Genomic DNA, 19,577 nt, shown 5'->3' with positions numbered 1-19,577 from the left:
TTGACATCACAGTCAGGGAGTGGAAAAATGTGGACAACAATGAGATCACAAGAATGTGGAACAGGCTGCTTACGAGGTTTGTTTTACCTCAGGGTTCAGAAGACCTCGTAAAAGAGCACACGTTGAAGCAATGGGCGATCATGTTTAGGAATTACAAGTCTGAGTTGAATTCAAAGTGGGCAAAGAAAGGGTTGGACCCGACAAAGAGGTATAAAATCACGGCTGGTCAGTGGGCAGTGTTTCTAGAGCAGAGGAGTTCTGATGACCAGCTTTGAGCGAATCCAAATCTGAACTCGCAAAAAGGAACAAGTACCACCACCACCTAGGCACAGGTGGTTACCAGCGCAAGCTTGCCCAATGGGAGCCAGAGGATGAAGCGCAGAGGGCTCAGGGTTTGCCGGCGCTCCCTGACCAACTTGGTCGCAGGGGCTCGCGGTGGGTTCGTGCTCGGGTACCGGCAAAGAAAGCCAATTCTGGCTTGTCATTTGCTGACCCAATGGTCGAAGAGGCTGCGAAGAATATTTTCAAGGTGGCAGCTAAGCAGAAAGCAGGCGAATTTAAGCCACAAAGGGAGAAGGATGTTCTTACTGTTGCTCTGGGTAACCCAGAGCATCCTGGTCGTGTACGAGGTATCTCATCCAAGGAAGGATGGAAAGAAGGATTCGGACCAGAGTGGGAAGGAATGTATAGAAAACGCGATCGCTACAAGGAAGAATTGTCTAATTTTTTTAAGGAGGAGGCTAAGAAAGAAGTCGAACAGGTGATGAATAAAATGCTCTCCGATCATCCTCCTGAGTAGATGCAGCGACTGGCGTCTGCAATGTCTAGCCAATTAAGTTGTCAGCCTCGCCAGATGCAGCTAGTGGTCGCCCCGACAACATCACAACAGGCTCCAGTTGTCCCAAGTAGTGTCGCGTCTACTGGAAACAAGGACCGCTATCCAGTTGACGAGATTGAAAGTCATGTTCGTTGCTCCCTAGTCATAAGGTACGGTCTTAACAATAATCGTACAAGGGAAGTAGCCACAGGACTTGCAATCTCGGGGCGCCAGTTTCATGGTAGTGAAATTCCAGAGGACTACTGTAGGGTGGAAGTGCTGACAGTTGTCCAAGGATATGAGGATGACATGCTAGACATTCCTGGTCCTGAGGGTATTGAGAAGCTGGGACAAGCTATCAAGAATTTCATTCTTTGGCCTCGACGAGACGTCCTGTTGTCTGAGCTACCACAACCTTCATCCCAAGAAGTACCACTGACTCAGGAGTCGTCCCTTCCAGATGTCGGTGGTGCCATAACTCTTCCGAGTCCACCACCCTCTCCGATCTTCGCTCCACTATCCTCACCTATAATGTCTCACCCACCATCCCCACCACCATCACCTAAACCACAACCTTCGCCAGCACCACCAGAATCTTCCACACCACCACCACCCAAAAATGCCGAGACACCGCCACAACCAACCAAAGATGACGAGACGACACCACCACCACCACCACCAAAAAAGTTAAAATTTTCGGTGCCTAAATTGATTTCTCCGTTCGAGCCAAAGAAGAGGAAGTCTGCTGGTACTGCCCTATTTTTGTCAGGAATTGGAATGAGCCGCATGACAAAATTAGTTGACTTGGCTGAGCACGAGAAGGCAGCGAAGAAGTCTGAACCAGCTTTTGTAAATATTAGGCCACCCACTAAAGATGATTATAAATATGTCCCTAAGAAATATGAGTTGGGTAGGCCTCTACTAACTTGGGATAAACTTAAAAAGGTCCCAGCTGGTGTAAAAAGGTTCCATGACTGGTATATGAGAGCAGCTTCTGTTGGCATTGACATGATCAGTGTAGATATACCAGCAGAGGCATTTAATAGTGATCATACAAGAGCAATTGTGACCTTCGAGGACATGTGGTTAATGATGAACCTACAAAGACTCGACGTGCAGCTCATAACTGTGTTTGCATTGTAAGTGTCACTCATACAATGCTTTAAATTTGTGAGTTATTATTTGTGAGTTACATTAAATTTTAATACTAACATACAAGTGCACGTTGCAGAATGCAATATGAACAGCAACAGATGCGGTACGGTCCGGATCCAACCACTATTGCGAATAAAAGGGTCGCGTATATGAGCCCAATGAGGATATGTGAGGACGAGCACACTTTCAGGATCGGAAAAGATCATGACTCCTTAAAAGGTTTGGATCCAAAAGAGCAGGAGGACGAAATAAAGAAAAGGGAAAAGAAACAAATAGCTAGTTACGGCCTCTACCTAGCCATGACAATGCTAGAGTTTCAAGACAGGGAATTAATATTCGCACCATATCACTTTAGGTAAGTGTCAGTTTGCATGCATCGTATTAATAGTTAAAATGCGCACTTTGATCACAAAGTTCATTCTCTCAGGGACCACTGGATCTGCTTAATGATTAATTCCAAGCATGGACGTGTGCATGTCCTAGACTCCGCAGACTATGAACCAACAACTTATGCACCATTCATTTCTCTCTTAGAACGGTAAGCTAAGTAAAATATGCATACAAAATTTTATAAGAGTTTGACAATAACTTGCAGAATGTTTTTGATATCATAGGGCCTATAGGTATTATAAGATTAAAGGGGGAAAGTGCGAGTCAGGAATACAGGGGCAGCCTTTGAGGTTCTTTTATAAGTGGCCGGTACGTATGAAAGTTTACCAAGTTATTCTCGCTAGCTATATAGATAGAATACGCATCATGTTGCAACTCACAAATATGCTCTTTTTCTTTATATAGTGTCACAAGCAACCACTAGGATCGGTCCACTGTGGATTCTACGTATGTGAGTTCATGAGAGAGGGCGGAAGATATATGACTAACCCTTATAAGGTAATTAATGCTCTAAGTAATTAAGGTTGTTAATTATGTATTATGAATATTAAATATATGATGTTTTCTAACTTCCTGTGCAGCAAAAAGACTTTGAAAAGGCGAAGAGCATGAGTGAAGCCACTTTATACAACATAGTTGAGGACCTCTGCAAATTCATGTTGCGAGAAGTCATTCCTAGCGAAGGGAAATATCACGATCGGACCAGCGCCCTAGCAAAGCCTGAATACGGAGCGCTAAGGGAGATTAGTAGGCTAAAGCTAACTCGATCCGGTTATTAGAGCAGAGGTTTCAGAGGTGAAACCTCTAATGCATGTAATAGAAAAAACTTGATGTGTGATCATGTTTGTAATTAATGTAACCTTATGTATAAAGTAACATTATATATATAAATGAATTGCATGTTGCAATGGTTTACATGATCTCTAGGCTTGAGTAGTTTGAATATTACGTGTATATATATATATATATATATGTTGTATGTACATATTAAAATATAAAATGAAAAAAAGGGTCTGGTGGGAAAATTTAGAATTGGGCGTGAGATTTAAAATTTTTAACACAGGCGGTTATATAATGAGAATCGCCTGTAGAAAGTTCATTTCTACAGGCGGGTTGCATAGCTGAACCGCCTGTAGAAATCTATTTCTACAGGCGGGTGGCATAAATGAACCGCCTGTAGAAATCTATTTCTACAGACGGTTCTAAGTTACCCGCATGTGGAAACTCTTGATTTCCACAGGCACCCAGCGCAGGCGGTTCTCCAATCCGCCTGTGAAAAGGGGTTGAGAACCGCCTGTATAGTGCTTTTGTGTACTACTAGTGGCATGTGAGATGGCAGTCCACGGAAGAAAAGTTCTATATGGATCCGTTTCAAGCTAATCCTGCCATTACACGTCGATGCAGATGCGGCACACCTGCACTGCAACAGTGCAACCGCTGCACGAACTTGCATTGCATGCAGCTGGAGTACTACATGTCATAAACCGGCCGCTAATGTTGTTAGCGTCGGAGCTATAGGAAGCCTAGAATAAATTCCATTAACGAACATCACTTTCCACTAATTGATCGATGACACCATCAAGCACGAGCAACGATCTAACGTAACTACCGGTCCTATGAAGTTATGGAATGTGAGAAGGCCAAAATTGATAGAGACGTGGCAGCTACCAGATAGTCATGAGCCCACGAGATGTCAGCGCGAGGATAGACTACCTCCATGCCGACCAAGGCCACAAGGTGACCGAGGAAGCCTCGGACCGAGCCCGTGCATCTCCGGCGCAAGGGCGAGGGCGGCTAAGGGAGATGACTCAGACAAAGGCCCTACTTAGTTCCTCAACCCAAAAATTTTCATCTATTTCATTAAATATATTAGACACATATATAGAGTATTAAATATAGATAAAAAATAATTATACAATTTAATTGGAAATCATGAGATGAATCTTTTAGGGGGTGTTTGAGACTGCTCTGCTTCGTGTTTTTTAGCTCCACTCCACAATTTTTAGCCAAACGGTTTCAGCTCCACGTACTCAGTTCGAGAAAAAAATATGGAGTTGTGAGAGCACCTAAAGAGGTACTCCACGAACTTCAGTTTTTTTGTGGAGCTGCTCCTTAGTGGAGTTTGTGGAGTAGAGTTCGTGTAGCAGTGCCAAACACCCCCTTAATCATAGTTAGCTCATGATTAGCCGTAAGTGCTACAGTAACCTACTTATACTAATGATTGATTAATTAGGCTTAATAATTTTGTTTCGCGGTTTTCAGACAAGCTATGTAATTAGCTTTTTATAGTGTTCGAACATTTTTTCTGACATCCCACAAAAACATCCGATATAACATAAAAAAACTTTTGACTTAACTAAACAAGGCCAAAGCCCGCAGGAGAGGGCAGGCCTCCCTCGTTGTAAAACTTCGAGCGTGCACTAGTTCATCTAGACTGAGCATTTTGCAACCGTGCCTGGGACGCTATGTTCCTGCCTCCGTGCCTGATTGCCCTTTCTAGTTCCGTCTCAGACTACTGCCTCCTGTGTAATCATCAGTTACCGCCAAAACGTGCTGTCTTCTGCTTCTCGAACAATTCTGGACTCGCTCCCTGGACTTTGAAGAGATAGTCCAAACTGCCTGGTGTGCGCCTACCAGGGGCTCATCCCCAATGATGATCCTGCACAATAAATTCACTAACACAGCAAAAACGCTTACGCAATGGAGTCAAGCCCTTTTCAGTGAGGCCAAAATGCAATTTCATACGACCAACAGTGTCATATAGCGACTGAAAGTGGCACAGGAGTCTAAGAGCACTATCCACTGCCAAGATACAATTGCTAAATGTTGACGGTGGATATACCTAAAAATCCATACTCAAAACACCATCAATATGCCTTGATTCCAAGGAAGAATAGCATAACATAAATATATTTTATCAATAACTGGTTACACTTGTACTCTTAGCCTTTTATTGGAGGAAACAACAAAATGCACCTTGGGGGACCCAATGATGGGGGTCAGGCAACCCCATCATAGGCCCTAGAAGAGTTGAGCTTCGAAGTACAATCCATGTCAAGGTCTCTGGTGTGCAACTTGACCCTCAGATAAACTTGCAGTGGTAAAAGATCATTGCACATGGATCCATAGGCCCACAAGGAAGTCACTGCACATGACAAGTGGGGACACCTTCTAGAAGACCTTGTTGGGCCCACCTCACAAGGTGGGGGTCGACTGACCCAAAGGTGAAGGGACCCAAGGAGATACTTCATGCAACCGACCTTGGGATCCTTCTAGAAGGCTAGGGCTGGGCCCATTGCCCAGTGAGGGGGTTGGGCGACCCCCTATGGACCCCACTAAGTCAGTTGCTCCAACCGGCCTCAGGCACAACTCCCACATGTCCAAATTTCTTTGGTTGTCCATCTAAGGCGGTTTCCAAGTCGGTTCATCCAAGGGTGGAGAAGGATCAAGCACGCAGATCGTTGATGTGGCACCCCCTCTCCTTCCTCTATAAATAGAGGCTGCCTCCACCCTTGAGAAGCATCCCAAGCAATCCCCAATGTAGTCTCAAGCTCAAATCTTTCTCTTGGGAGATCAAGTGTAGTTATAGTTAATTTAGGATAGGAGTTAGAGTCGAGTCGAGACCTTGGGTCTCCAGAGTCGTCTTCTGGAGAGTCTGGTATCTCTCTTGTATCTTTTCTCTTCAATATTACTTTAATTTATTCTATTCTTCCTTTAATTTACTAAGTAGTTACTTTCAGTATTTACTTAGTATAATTTTGTACCTGTTATAGTCTTGTTGTGTGATTTTATGTCGATAACGTCAACTTTTATTAGAACTTTAGACCCAAAGGAGAACATGAAAACACACTAGTCTAGGGTTTAAACTCACAGTTTCCATGAGTTTTGCATATTCTGTATTTTCCAGGATTTATTTCACAAAGAGCTGAAAAGAGGGTTCAAGTGCAAAATAAACACGAAACTTAACCGTGACGCACAACACCGCCAACGGGGTCAGGAAGGCTCTAGAAGACACCCGAAGGAACGAGACCCGTAGAGGAGGCAAGCTGGGGCCGGCCGCCCCCATCCTGGCGCCGGCCGACACCCCCTAGGGTTTCTGGCCACCGTCTTCTGGAAGCTTCCTCCACCGCCTCTCTTGATGCATCTCGGCCCTTGGTTAAGTCGGTTTGATCCTACAGCGCACGTCGATCCCACCGGGCTATAATAAAGGGGGCAGACCCCCTCCCTGGAGGCATTCTACACCCCGGTGCTTCATATTCTCTACATAATTAGGGTTAGGGTCCCTCTAGTTGATCTAGTTCTTGTTCATCTAGATCTATTTCATCTAGATGTAGCAATTAGGAGAGACTAGTTCTTCCAGATCTAGTCTTGTTTAGAGATTAGAGAGATTGAGTAGAGGAGTAGAGATTCTGGAGGAGTTCTGGTCTGTCGGCGCTTCTTTGTGGCTGTATTCGTCTGGATCCAGTTCCCTCGCCCGGAGCTACGTTCTGAGGTACTTTTGTAATTACCATTCTGATTTAAGTAAGCAACTTGTTCTTATTCATTCTTTAGTTCACAACTCATATTTAGTGCTTTGATCTATGGACACATTGATTGGTTGAAGTAGTATTTCATAGAGTAGGCGTGGTGCCAAGGCTAGGTTTACTTGTGAATGTCCCCTGATCGGTCGGACAGTGGTAGTTCGCGTAGGTGACAGCTTTTTTTTTAGATAATGGATATAAAGTATCCGGCCTCTACATCTGTGGATGTACACAGCCAAATATTACAAAGTTTGGAGAAAATAAATAGAGACAGCCAAAGTCTACAAATCGACTAGGACGCTAGTTCAAACAATACAAATGTTTCCATCCTTTATTGGAAATCTCTAAAGCAACTACTTCCAATTTCTTGCTTATCGTAGAGAGTGCGTCCTTGGCTGTCTCATCACGCTGCAGCTGGGCCCAAGAGCGTAGCCAATATGCTCCTCTGAAGATAACATGCAAGATAGTGTTATATTTCTTTTGATCGAAAACAACATCGTTACGGCATCTCCAAATTGCCCAAAACATGGCAGCCACGCCCACCCAGATCAAATTCCTAATCCTTTTATTTTGATTAGATAGCCAGTTACCAAACATGTAGCTGATTGATCTTTGTTGGGACAAATTAGTAGCAAAGAAAATAATCCTCCATATCATTTTGGTAAAGGGACAGTCCAGGAACAAGTGTTGGATATTCTCATTCCCATTACAGCATATACACTTTTGACTTCCTTTCCAATTTTTCCTGGCGAGGTTGTCCTTGGTTAAGACGACCCCCCTTTGCAAGAACCATAGGAAAATTTTGATTTTTAGAGGAATTTTTATCTTCTAGATTTTCTTATGCCGAAAAGGTATTTGTGTATCTATAAGATATAGATACATAGAGCGGACAAAGAATAGTCCAGAATTGGTAAGGCCCCATCTAAAGTAATTAGAACCTTCCACCAGTTCGACATTTGAAATCCTTGCTACTAAACTAAGCCATTTTGCAAGTTTATTATCCACCAAGGCCCTTCTAAATGAGGTGTTTAGTGGGCTAGTAGCCATCACTTTTGAGACTGTTGCGTGAGGATCCCGCACTATATTATATAAGGATGGATATTTAACTTTCAGAGGCTTATCAGCTACCCATGTATCATCCCAGAACCTAGTGTTGGTTCCATCTTTAATTTCAAAGGAGCCTTTAGCTATGACCTCATCTTTGATATGCATAAGGCCTCTGCAAAAATGAGAGTCATTTGGCTTTGCTGCCACCTGAGTTAGGCTCTTGGTCCTTAGGTATTTATTCCTTAGAAGAGTTTGCCACATGCCAACTGTGTTTAGCAAATTAACAAGCCATTTGGCTAGAAGGCATTTATTTTGCACCTGTAGATTCAGGATACCTAATCCTCCTTGGTCCTTAGGACGACAAAGAATGTCCCATTTAGCAAGACGATATATGTGCTTGTCTGAGGTACTTTGCCAGAAGAACCTTGATCTATAATGATCTAGTTTTCCAGTGACCCCTTTGGGGATCTCGAAGAAGGACATCATAAACATAGGTAGGCTGCTTAAGACTGAGTTAAGCAGAATTAGTCTTCCCCCATAAGACAGGTATTTTGCTTTCCAACAAGAGAGTTTCTGTTTGAAACGGTCTTCCACCTTTCTCCACTCAGAATTGAGGAGTTGTCTATGGTGCATTGGGTCCCTAGATATCTGAAGGGATATTCCCCAATATTGCATCCAAAGAGACTGGTAGTAGGATTCGCTTTCTTTAGCTTCCCCATAGCAGAAAACTTCACTCTTGTGGAAGTTGATCTTCAACCCTGATAGCTGTTCAAAAGCACAAAGCAACAGTTTCAGATTCTGTGCATGTTCTGGGTCATGAACAACAAAGATAATGGTGTCATCTGCATATTGTAATATAGATAAACCATCATCTAAAAGATGGGGGACTACACCTCTTATTTGACCATCGGCTTTTGCTCTATTAATTAGAAGAGCTAGCATATCAGCTACGATGTTGAATAAGATTGGTGACATGGGATCTCCCTGTCTGAGTCCACGTTTGGGCAGGAAGTATGGTCCAGCGTCATCATTGACTTTGATGCCCACGCTTCCTCGAGTAACCATGGTTTCAACCCACCGGCACCATTTGGTGGAGAAACCTTTCATGCGTAGCGTTTGCTGTAAGAAAGACCACTTCACTTTGTCGTATGCCTTCTCAAAGTCAATTTTGAGAATGACACCGTTTAACTTTTTGGTGTGAAGTTCATGGATGGTTTCGTGAAGGATAACGACACCTTCCATAATATTCCTGCCTCGCATAAAGGCAGTCTGTGTTGGCCTCACTACAGTTTTAGCTACTGTATTAAGTCTGTTGGTTCCTACTTTAGTGAATATTTTAAAGCTCACATTAAGAACACAAATTGGCCTATATTGCTGAATTTTGACAGCATTATTCACTTTTGGAATTAAAGTGATAATACCAAAATTCAGGCTATAAAGGTCAAGGGCCTCCCTATGGAGATCCGCAAACAAAGGTAAAAGATCATCCTTAATGACTTCCCAAAAGACCTGATAGAATTCCGCAGGAAATCCGTCTGGTCCCAGAGCTTTATTATGTTCCATTTGGAAGACTGCCTCTCTCACTTCGGATTCTGTGAAAGGACTAGTCAGAAAGTCATTTTCCTCCGGTGATACCTGTGGAATATCCAGGTTTTGGTCTTCCCATAGGGATATATCAACACTGTCCGGCTGACCAAAAAGGTCTTTATAATAAGCCGTAATGTGGCTTTTGAGTCGGTCATCACCTATGACAACACCTTGATCATTTTCAAGTTTATATATATGTTGCTTTCGGTGTTTCCCATTGGCCACTAGATGAAAGAACCTAGTGTTAGCATCCCCTTCCACAAGGGTTTTAACCTTGGCTCTCTCATACCATTTTAATTCTTCCTCTCTGAGAAGGCTAACTAAACGTTCTTTTAGATAATGCTTGAGATTAATCTCATGATTAGAGAGAGTAGAAATCTCGGCTTTCTTATCAAGATTATCTAATAGAGCTAGCAGGCTCTTTTTTTCTTTTCGATATGACCCTGCTGTGTGTCTCGCCCAGCCCCTGAGGTATTGCCGTAATCTGCGTATCTTAAACTGCCAACGGTCAAGAGGGGTGGACTCACCACATGGAGATTGCCAAATATTAGCAACCATATCGTAAAATCCATCACGAATCAACCATCCCCTTTCAAACTTGAAAGGGCGATTATGAGTTTGATGGGTTGAAGCCCCTGTGTTAAGCACTAGAGGAGTGTGATCCGAGATATTTCTATCCCTCGGTGTCACAGTCGCCAGCGGGAACATGATTTCCCACTGTGTGCTTACGAGAATTCTATCCAGTTTTTCAAAAGTTGGATTATCCCCTGGCCCTGCCCATGTATATTGGCGTCCTGCCATAATTATCTCCTTAAGATTGAGAGATTCAATGACTGCATTAAAAAGATTCGGCCATTTGGGATCGAATTCTCCAGAGCTCTTATCCTCAGGGCTTCGCATGATGTTAAAATCACCTCCTATCAGATATGGGAGGGTTTCTTTGGAGCATGTATTGGCGAGTTCTATTAGGAAAGCACTCTTATCCTGGAGTTGTGCTGGTCCATAAACATTATACAACACAAATTTGAAGTCAATCGATTTGACTCTTAGGGTGAATTTTATATAGAAATCACCTTCAGCGATTGCTCCAATGTCAAAAACATTTAAGTCTACTCCTAACAGAATGCCCCCGGATCTACCATGGGGTGCCATGGTATGCCAGAGAAAATCATGACCCCCACAAATATTTTTGAGAACATGATCTGGGAACGAGTCCCGGCCTATCTCTGAGATAGCAATAAAATTTATTTGCTCCTCTTTAACTAGTTCAGCCACAAACCTATGCTTAGCCAAGTCTCCTAGACCTCTGCTATTCCAGAAAACTCCCTTCATTTTATACTAATCTTTGAGGGGGCCTTTGGCTTCTTAGGAAGTTTGCCATTAAAAGTATTCTTGGCATTGTTATATTTTTTTTTCCATCGGAGTGGAGAAAGATCTATGATTTGATCGTTCTCTTCCTCTGGCAAATTCTCACTTAAATTTCCACAAGCATGGCTGAGAATTGCCTCAAGATTGTTATCACGTTCATCGTCGCTCTCAGAATTGGAGACTTTAGATTTAGTAATAACTTTCTTTTTGTTAGCACACAACACCAACCTGTCTACCTCTAAGTTTTTTAAAGAAATAACATCTGAAGAGCCTAGGTTGATGCCTACCCTACCAAGGTTTGATAAAACTTTAGAATCTGGAAAGCTAGTAAAAGAGTTACCTAGAAATTCAAGGTTCTTTTTAGCGGTCAGATTCTCGGCCTTACGTAGGGTTTGGACGTCCGCCGTTGCCGCAATCCTGGAGCTCCGGCGCAACACTTTAATTGGTGCTGCTGCAAGTATCGCCTTCGGCTTCTCAGTCGGTGTGGATCCGGAGTTCTTCATCTCTGTTTGCCCGACCAAGATCGATGAGGCCAGATCAGCCTCCAATGCATCCGAAGGACGAGGCGTGGTGAAGACAGAAGCCTCGTCCGTGTCACTCGCAGCCGTAGCACAGAGGGTAGGTGATGGCGAAGACCCCTCCGAGCTAGCATGGGCCACGGCTGCAGCCCCCAGGTCCTTCCCGACGGGCGCGGGCGCGTCCACATCGTCCATGCGATGGGCCATGGGCAGACCAGCTCCTGGGTCGGCTCCACTGAACGCGTCGTGGTCAGCAGCTTGGCTGCGGCTGGGATCTGCGCCCAGTGTGGTGAGCAGAGCAGACTCCAAGTCCACTCCGCCGATCTCCTGCTCAGCAGAAGTGGGCGGCAACAGGTGGCTACAGGTGGCGCCACCCCCACTGCCGTTGCCGTCCGGCGCGGCCTCCAGAAGTGTCGACATCGAGCTAGGGCGGTCTGCGCCCGGCGTGGCCTGGCTCGTGTCGAAGTGGGGGGCTATGGGCGATGTAGAGCCCCCCCGACGTGGCCGCGCCGGTGTGCAGAGTGAGTAGGGGGGTTGTAGGTGAAGTAGCAGCCCCCAACTCAACACGATCAGTCGATGTCTCCAGCGTTGGCAAAAGGACAGAAGAATGACTAATTTTGTTAGGTAAATCAACAAGCTTATTATACTCTTCCAATTCTTCCGCTGTCAGAGTAGAAAAATTCTTCCTTGACACCCCTTCATCTCGCTCAAGCATGACTCGAATGCTGATCTCATCAATGAGCTGCGTGCATGCCAAATCCAACGCCTCTTGCACTAAAGCCGCTTGCTTTTGGGGGGGTAGATTATGAGTAGGTGCTGGGTGTTTGTCTGAAGCTTTTGTGTTATTCTGGGGGTCTTGGGGGTTATCTGGTTCCGCATCTTCCATCTCACGGTCACTCCCCTCTGGCTCGTTATCACTATCTTCCGATAGATCCTCATCTAGATCTATCGGGTCACCCTGCACCGCTTCATCAGCCTTGAAATACAAGTGATAGATACCAGTGCCAACACAAACATCAAGAAATTTAGGGATCTTCTTCACATCATAAACGGCCAAAAAAATGCGAACCTGACCAGTCGCCCGCAGGTGTATCATATCAACCTTCTGTGTGGACCCAATAATTGTCCCTACTGCCCACAATGGAAGGAAGGAACGAAGCAATCTTGGCACCTTTGTGACTGTAACCCATACCTGCTCAAGTATCTTGAAAGGTTGCACATCATCCACATACTCCTCGAAAGCGATGGTGCCTTCCTTGTTCTTTGTGGTGAAGGTACCGATTGCCATCATGCGATCAAGTTCCGCCCTGCTTGGAAACGGGACAACAAAAGATTTTGCCCCCAACTGCTGCACCTCCCAATCCCATCGGACTGGAATGATTCTTGCGAGTTCAGTTTGTAGTAATTGAGCAGAAACTTCGCCAACTTCAACTCTGATGAGGGCTGCACAAGAAGACTGGAAGGTATCCACAATATGATGTTTCTTCCCGGTCTGAGTTTGGAAGAACCCCATACCATCCTCAGCAGCGCCGCAGAAAGCGACCAATGGTTTGGGACCTCTCAGTAAAGGGCAGAGGTGGGTGTAGTGCTCTTCAGTGCATATGGAGCAATCCAATTTCACCGAAGGATCCTTGCGCTTCTGCTTCTTGGCATGATCCGCATCCACCGTGGAACCAGGCCCTGCGTTGGTGTCCTCCTTGTGTTCCTGCGTGCCCTCCACAGCATCCTCAGTTCCGCGCGCAGGTTCAGAAGAAGCACCATGGTCGAGCGCACCCGCCTTGGTCGGCCTAGGGACTCGGTCGCGACCATGGGGGTCACCACGACCCACAGACGGTGCTGGTCCTCCGCGACCAGCAGACGGTGCTGATCCTCCGCGACCAGCACGTGGTGCTGGGGGAGGCCGCCCCCGGCCACCACGACCACACTGTTCGTGCCCTTCCTCCCGACCGCGACCTTGAACAGAAACGCCGCCGTCCTGGACGACTGCCCTTCCTCGTCCGCGTTGGCCAGAAGAGCCGCCACGATTTAGGGTGCCCCGGTTCCATCTCCGTCGCACTTCTCCTCCAGCCATCAGCGCGTCTCGGTACGATCTCGGTGCTGCGGCGTCGGTGATGAACAGCCTAGGGTTAACGAGTTGGCGATATGGTCCTCGTATGCCCAGGCTGGGTCGATTCGGTGTGTCTGGTACCAGACCATGCGATGCGGACTGGGTCGTTCTAGGCGACGAGGTCATGACAGCTACGTTGATTCCTCTTTAGTCCACTTCCTGTTGATAGGACTGATAGGCTTATAGGTGCCTGGTAGGAGATTACTATGTTTCTTCTCTTATTCGGGTTACTTGCCCGATAAGACGATATTATTCAAAGTTTACCGGAATTAGAACTAGAGTGCATTAGCTATTTCCTTTTTCTTGATATGATCTAGCCTAATTGTAGGGTTAAGTCTATATACTTTGTCACCATCACAACTGTTCCCTATGGATACAATATTTAAAACCTCCAGGTAAAATGTGACACTGGTATGATATCTGTGCGTTTGCGGATAATCCTACTTAAATCTATTTAAATGGAGTGTAGTTAATTTATACCGACAGTGATTGTCTTAGTAGTATAGTTATCTTAGTTGGAGTGGTTACCTGTACCAACTCCTTGTGTGTACATCATCGTCTATCTTGCATATGAGCTCTTGTTGCTAGTAAAATAGCTAGGGTTGTGAGGGTAAGTGTGAGCGTGGTGCTCATACTTAGTCTTACCGATGGAGGCCGCTGGTTCGGACAAACAGTAGGAGCGCACTGGCAGGATGTGACAGGTCGTGCATGACATTAGGTTCTCCTCATGTATCAACTACTTCTTAAAAGGCAGGGCGTCCATAAGAGTATAGTCACTTTAGCAGGGGTTCTGTCTCCTATTTTCTCAGCTATCCCCCCTCACACAAGTAGTAAGGAGTCAGTCTAGCTAAGTTAGTTATCTATTAAGATTAAGTCCGTAGGAGTAAAGGTAGATACCTAGGAGACTTATACTGACTCATTGTCCTCCCACCTAGCTAACACTCTACCATTTATCATTTTCTTTCTTATCTTTTCCACTTCCATACTTCACTTACCCCATGCTACCACTCATGATACTAGATTGAATAGACATAAAGATACCCTCATCCCTTTTGTTGAAATCTCCTAGTCCACTTTCTGTTGAGATAAAATAAATAACGATACCTTGGAATACTCATCCTCGGTGAAATGCTACATCGGTACATTCTGTGCGCTTGCGGAATATCCAATAGTTATAGAATTACCCACCTGGCATTTCTGGCCCCATTGTTAATATTTAGTGATGACGTTAAGAAATACCAACACTAAAGGAGCTTAAGAATCAAGCCATGGGCTAGGCAGTAGTGGAAAGATCTTGCCACAGGCAAAGCTCTAGAGTTATAAACATACGAGAAGGAGATGCTTGCACCAAGTTTTTCCACCAAAAAACAAAAGGGCGGTGGAGAAGAAACATGATTGCTTATCTGAAAATAGATGATGGTAACTTGGTTTGGAACCACGAAGCAAAGGAGCAAATCATCTCCCATTATTTCACTAATGTGTTGGGAAATAGAGCAGATAGGTCATGTAGCTTTGACTGGGATAGGCTGGACCTTCCTGAAATTTCTGACCTAGGATTGGATGTGTGCTTCACTCTTGCAGAGATCAGCGAGACAGTTAAGGAACTACCGTCAAAAAAGGCACCGGGTCTGGATGGTTTCACGGGCTCTTTCTACAAACGGTGTTGGCCAACGATTAGAGACGATGTTCTCACAGCCATGGAGTGCTTCTACGAGCTCAGAACAGGCCCTCTCAACAAACTGAATGGTGCAAATATTGTACTGATCCCGAAGCTCGATGTACCTGAGCATATAAGATATTTCTAACCCATCAGTCTGATCCATTCCTTCGGCAAATTGATCACCAAAATGCTTGCCCTACGGCTCTCCAAGCATATCAGCTCACTGGTGTCAAACTCCCAAAGCACCTTCATAAAGAGTCATTATATCCAAGACAATTTCATGTATGTCTAGAACCTAGTGAGGACCTATCACAGGACCAGGACACCAGCGCTGCTCTTTAAACTGGACATTTCAAAGGCTTTTGACATGGTGTCATGGGGATATATGCTCGAACTCCTAGAGCATCGAGGGGTCAGCCTGAGATGGAGGGACTGGATTTCTGCACTCTTCTAGACATCCCACTCAACGGTATTACTAAATGGTTTTGAAGGAAGAAGAATCCATCATGCTCGGGGGTTACGACAAGGTGACCCCGTAGCCCCCTATCTTTTCATCGTTGCTATTGACACTCTACAGAAGGTACTAGAGCTGGCAACCTTGGACGGTGCAATCTCTCTTTTACGGGGGAGAAATGCTAAGCTTCGGATTTCACTTTATGCTGATGATGTAGTTATCTTCAATAATCCAATAAGAAATGATGTCCAAGCCCCTCTTCTCGATACTGGACAGTTTTGGTAAGGTGACTGGACTGAAGCTAAACTTGGGAAAGTGCATGGTAGCCTCAATCAGATGCAATATCTTGCAACTAGACCATATTCTATAACCCTTCCCAGTGCAACGAGTAAACTTTCCGATAACCTACTTGGGGCTGCCTCTGATGCTTGGAAGATAGAGAGTGATCCATGTATAGCTTGTTGTAGATCAAACCATAAATAAATTGGCAGGATGGCAAGGAAAACTTCTGAACCCAGCTGGAAGACGCGAGCTAGTGAGGTCAGTATTAAGCGCCATCTGAATTTACCTCCTAACATCACTACGAGTACCAAAGCAATTGCTGCAGGATCTGGACAGAGCCTGACGATGTTTCCTTTGGGCTGACAGCAATGAGATCTCAGGAGGCAAATGCAAGGTAGGATGGCCCTATGTCACTATGCCAACTGAGTTTGAGGGGCTAGGTATCCCGAACCTCAATAGGTTTAGCTGAGCCTTGAGACTTCGATGGCTCTAATTCTCTTGGAGTAGCCTGGACTGGCCGTGGAAGGGAACGCCGCTGCCAATCGATTCAGTAGACATGGCGCTTTTCAACGCCACCACAAAAAGTGATGATTCATAATGGGCGTAAGGCATCCTTTTGGAACTCTAGCTGGCTGGATGGCAGACCTCCATCTTCACTCTTCCCACGCCTATACAAACACAACAAGATGAAAAAGCGCTCTATCATAGAAGCAATGCTTGGGCAATAGTGGATTTTAGATGTCGCTCACAACCTAGACCACGGCTTACTACATGAATATTTCAAAATGTGAATAGCAATTCGAGCAGCACAGCTTGACCTCCAAGATGATCAAGAAGAAGATGACATCATATGGACCCTAGAAGGATCAGGGAAGTATTCAGCTACCTCGGCATACAACATTCAATTTGCGAGTCAGGTAGCTTCAAAATTTCCCAAACTTATTTGGACGGTTTGGGCGCAAATAAGGTGCAAAGTTTTCCAGTGGTCGCTCCTAAAAGATCGACTATGGACAACAGCTCGTTTGTAAGTCCGTGGATGGCTAAATAACTATTTTTGTGCACTATGTGAAAGGAACTTGGAGATGTGCAGCCATATATTTATAGAATGCCCATACTCAAGTGAGATTTTGGAGTTGGTAGCGATCTGGAGTGGCTGCGCAAATCTCGCATCGACAAACTTGATGACGCAACACGAAAGACGAGGATTGGTTCTGCAAAATGATAGAGCAGGGGACAAAGATGGCGCACAGCCTGGTAATCTTAACTCTCTGGTGTATTCGGACACAAAGAAATATGGTGATCTTTCGTGACTCAAGGATTTTGACGCAATCGCTCTTCTCAATCATCAAGGATAGCTAGCTACGCGTGGTTTGTTATGGGAGGAATAGTTTTATCCCTCCTTTGGATTGTTCCAAATGTTGTTCCAACTTTTGGAAGTAATTAATTAACCCCCCCCCCCCCCCTCCCTCCCCTTTTTTTTCCTTTTGAGCCTGTGCAGAGCTTCTGCACTAGGTTGCGCCTCTTTCACTTGTAAAAACTGTTGTTTTCTTTTTTCCATCTTACTAATGATATGCCGGGCAACCAGGTATTTCAAAAAAAAACTTCCAGCATGAGGGTGCATGAGGGAGCGTCTAACCAACCCAGCCGGATCTCTAGTATGAGCTACCACCACTACCTCCCGTGCTCGTACTGGGTCCCCACTGCCTCCGGCTTTTTTAATTCATGTTGAACCCGGTGCAGGAGTATGGATGGCAAATGAGCAGAAGAGACAGGGGACAAATCCGCTCGCGATGAAGGAAATGTCCCAGTTGAAATGGCAATAGTTTATCCCGCTATGATGGAAATAATCGAGAAACAATTAAGGTCGTTTAGGTGGGATTTTCGATTAATTTGACCTAGAATCTAGTTTTAATCGCTACTAAATAGGAACAGACGGTGAGATATGAGACCAAGTTCAAATCGAAGGACATTGAGCTGTTCCGTGTGAAAACTATAGCTATAAATATAACTATTGTTCACTGATTTATTATTAAAAAAATATTACTGCCTAAAAGAAAAAGCACGGCTTATAAAGACAATCCCAATAGAAAAAATTATAGCAGTTTCTATAATATAGGTTACCGTGATAAGAAACTACTCTGCACAATGCAACATTTTCTGCTAAAGCTAAGACAAGAAATTACCCAATCATTCACCTCGTTTATCTCTCTCATCACCGGATCCTTTGTGCAATCGTTCACGTATTCTTCCCGTCCTCTGTTGCTTGTGTCCGTCGGCCGTATGACTACCTTCTCTCGCATCTTCTCAAATCTTTACTTGCTTCTCTTCTATTCATGAACATACCTGCCACAAGTTCTGTTGCTGGCTTGCTGCTGCTTCAAGCTTATGCAAATGTCTGATCTTACAGTTGCTGCTGCTTCATGGACACCGCCCATGGCCGCATCTCTTCTACGGACACCGCGACTACACACGCCGGCCCCGCAAAGCTATCATCGACGTCGTCAGCCATTGAGTGGAAAGTAGGAAAGCATGCGCACCGGAGAGAGTTACCCTGCATCTACCTCTCCACAGCGCTGCCGCGCAAGCGCTAGCCATTGGCACCTTGGCCCGCCGAGAGGAAAGCAGAAGAACACGCACTGGAGGGGGAGATGCAAGTCGCACAAAGCGATATCGGGGCCTAGGCAGATTGCGGCAGCGCACCAGATCTCCGAGGAGAGCGATGGAAAGTATCTCCCCAACGCAATTTCTCTAATTTCTTCGTACATTGATCCGTGTGAGGACGTCGTTTCCTGATGAGGAAACGATTTCTTCTTTATATACTCTCTCTACATTAACTTTTTCGCCATATCAGCAAATTGCTGAGTTGTCAAGGTAATTAAGAGGGATAGAAACTACTATTAGGAGGTGTTTGGGACTGCTCTGCTCTACTGTAACACCCAAAAATTTATTTATTTAAAATAGATGAATTGAATTTAATGAATTATTTTGTGAGCATTTCAATATAGGAAAATAATAAATTTTAGGAAAATAAAATTAAATATAAGTTTATAATAATATTTTTGTTGCATACATGCCGGTGCATTTCTTTTATGTGATGAATGTTTTGAAAACAAATGTCAATTTGATTAAAAGTCCTAATGGAAAATGCATTGAAAATTTATTGAAAAAGGAAAAGTCTTTCTCTCCCTCCCTCCCTTTCTTTTCGGCCTTTAGGCTCAGAACCCCCCCCCCCCGCGCCCCCTCCCTCTTCCTGGCCCGCGGCCCGCCAGCCAGCCGGCTGCCCCTTCCCCCTCTCTCTCTCTCACCCGCTGACAGGCTGGGCCCGCCTGTCAGCTCTATCTCCCCAAACCGTCGCCCGCTTCCCCCCCTCTTCTCTGCTTCAACCGCCAAGCTGAAGCCCCCGCGCCCACGATCCCCTCTTCTCCCCACCCCGCGCCTCGGTCTTCAAGTGGAGAGCCCCGCGTGCACCCGAGCACTCCCCCTCCCCCATTCTCTTTTCCTCTTGCCTTGGCTCCACTCGTTCTTGCGCAGAGAACCGCCGCCGGGAAAAATTTTCGTCAGCCGCGCGAAGCTCGCCGTTCCGAGCCGCCTCTGCCCCCGTTTCTCGTTGTGGTGAGCGCGCTGCACCTCCCTCTTCTTCCCCGACCTATTTCCCTTGGTTTTTAGCGCCTC

The 19,577-nt window shown here is 45.2% G+C and overlaps 1 long non-coding RNA gene across 1 annotated transcript; it reads right to left on the bottom strand.

Moving 5' to 3' along the window:
- Window positions 7,043-18,662, bottom strand: LOC110436095. The gene is made up of 2 exons (XR_002453762.1): window positions 18,089-18,662; window positions 7,043-7,327 (listed from the first exon to the last, which is right to left on the bottom strand). It is a non-coding gene; the product is annotated as an uncharacterized LOC110436095 (long non-coding RNA).

The sequence above is a fragment of the Sorghum bicolor genome, chromosome 6 (genome assembly GCF_000003195.3).
Source record: "Sorghum bicolor cultivar BTx623 chromosome 6, Sorghum_bicolor_NCBIv3, whole genome shotgun sequence".
Lineage (NCBI taxonomy): Eukaryota > Viridiplantae > Streptophyta > Magnoliopsida > Poales > Poaceae > Sorghum > Sorghum bicolor.
Note: the sequence above shows the minus strand (reverse complement) of the source record. Positions and strands in the feature narration are given on the sequence as shown.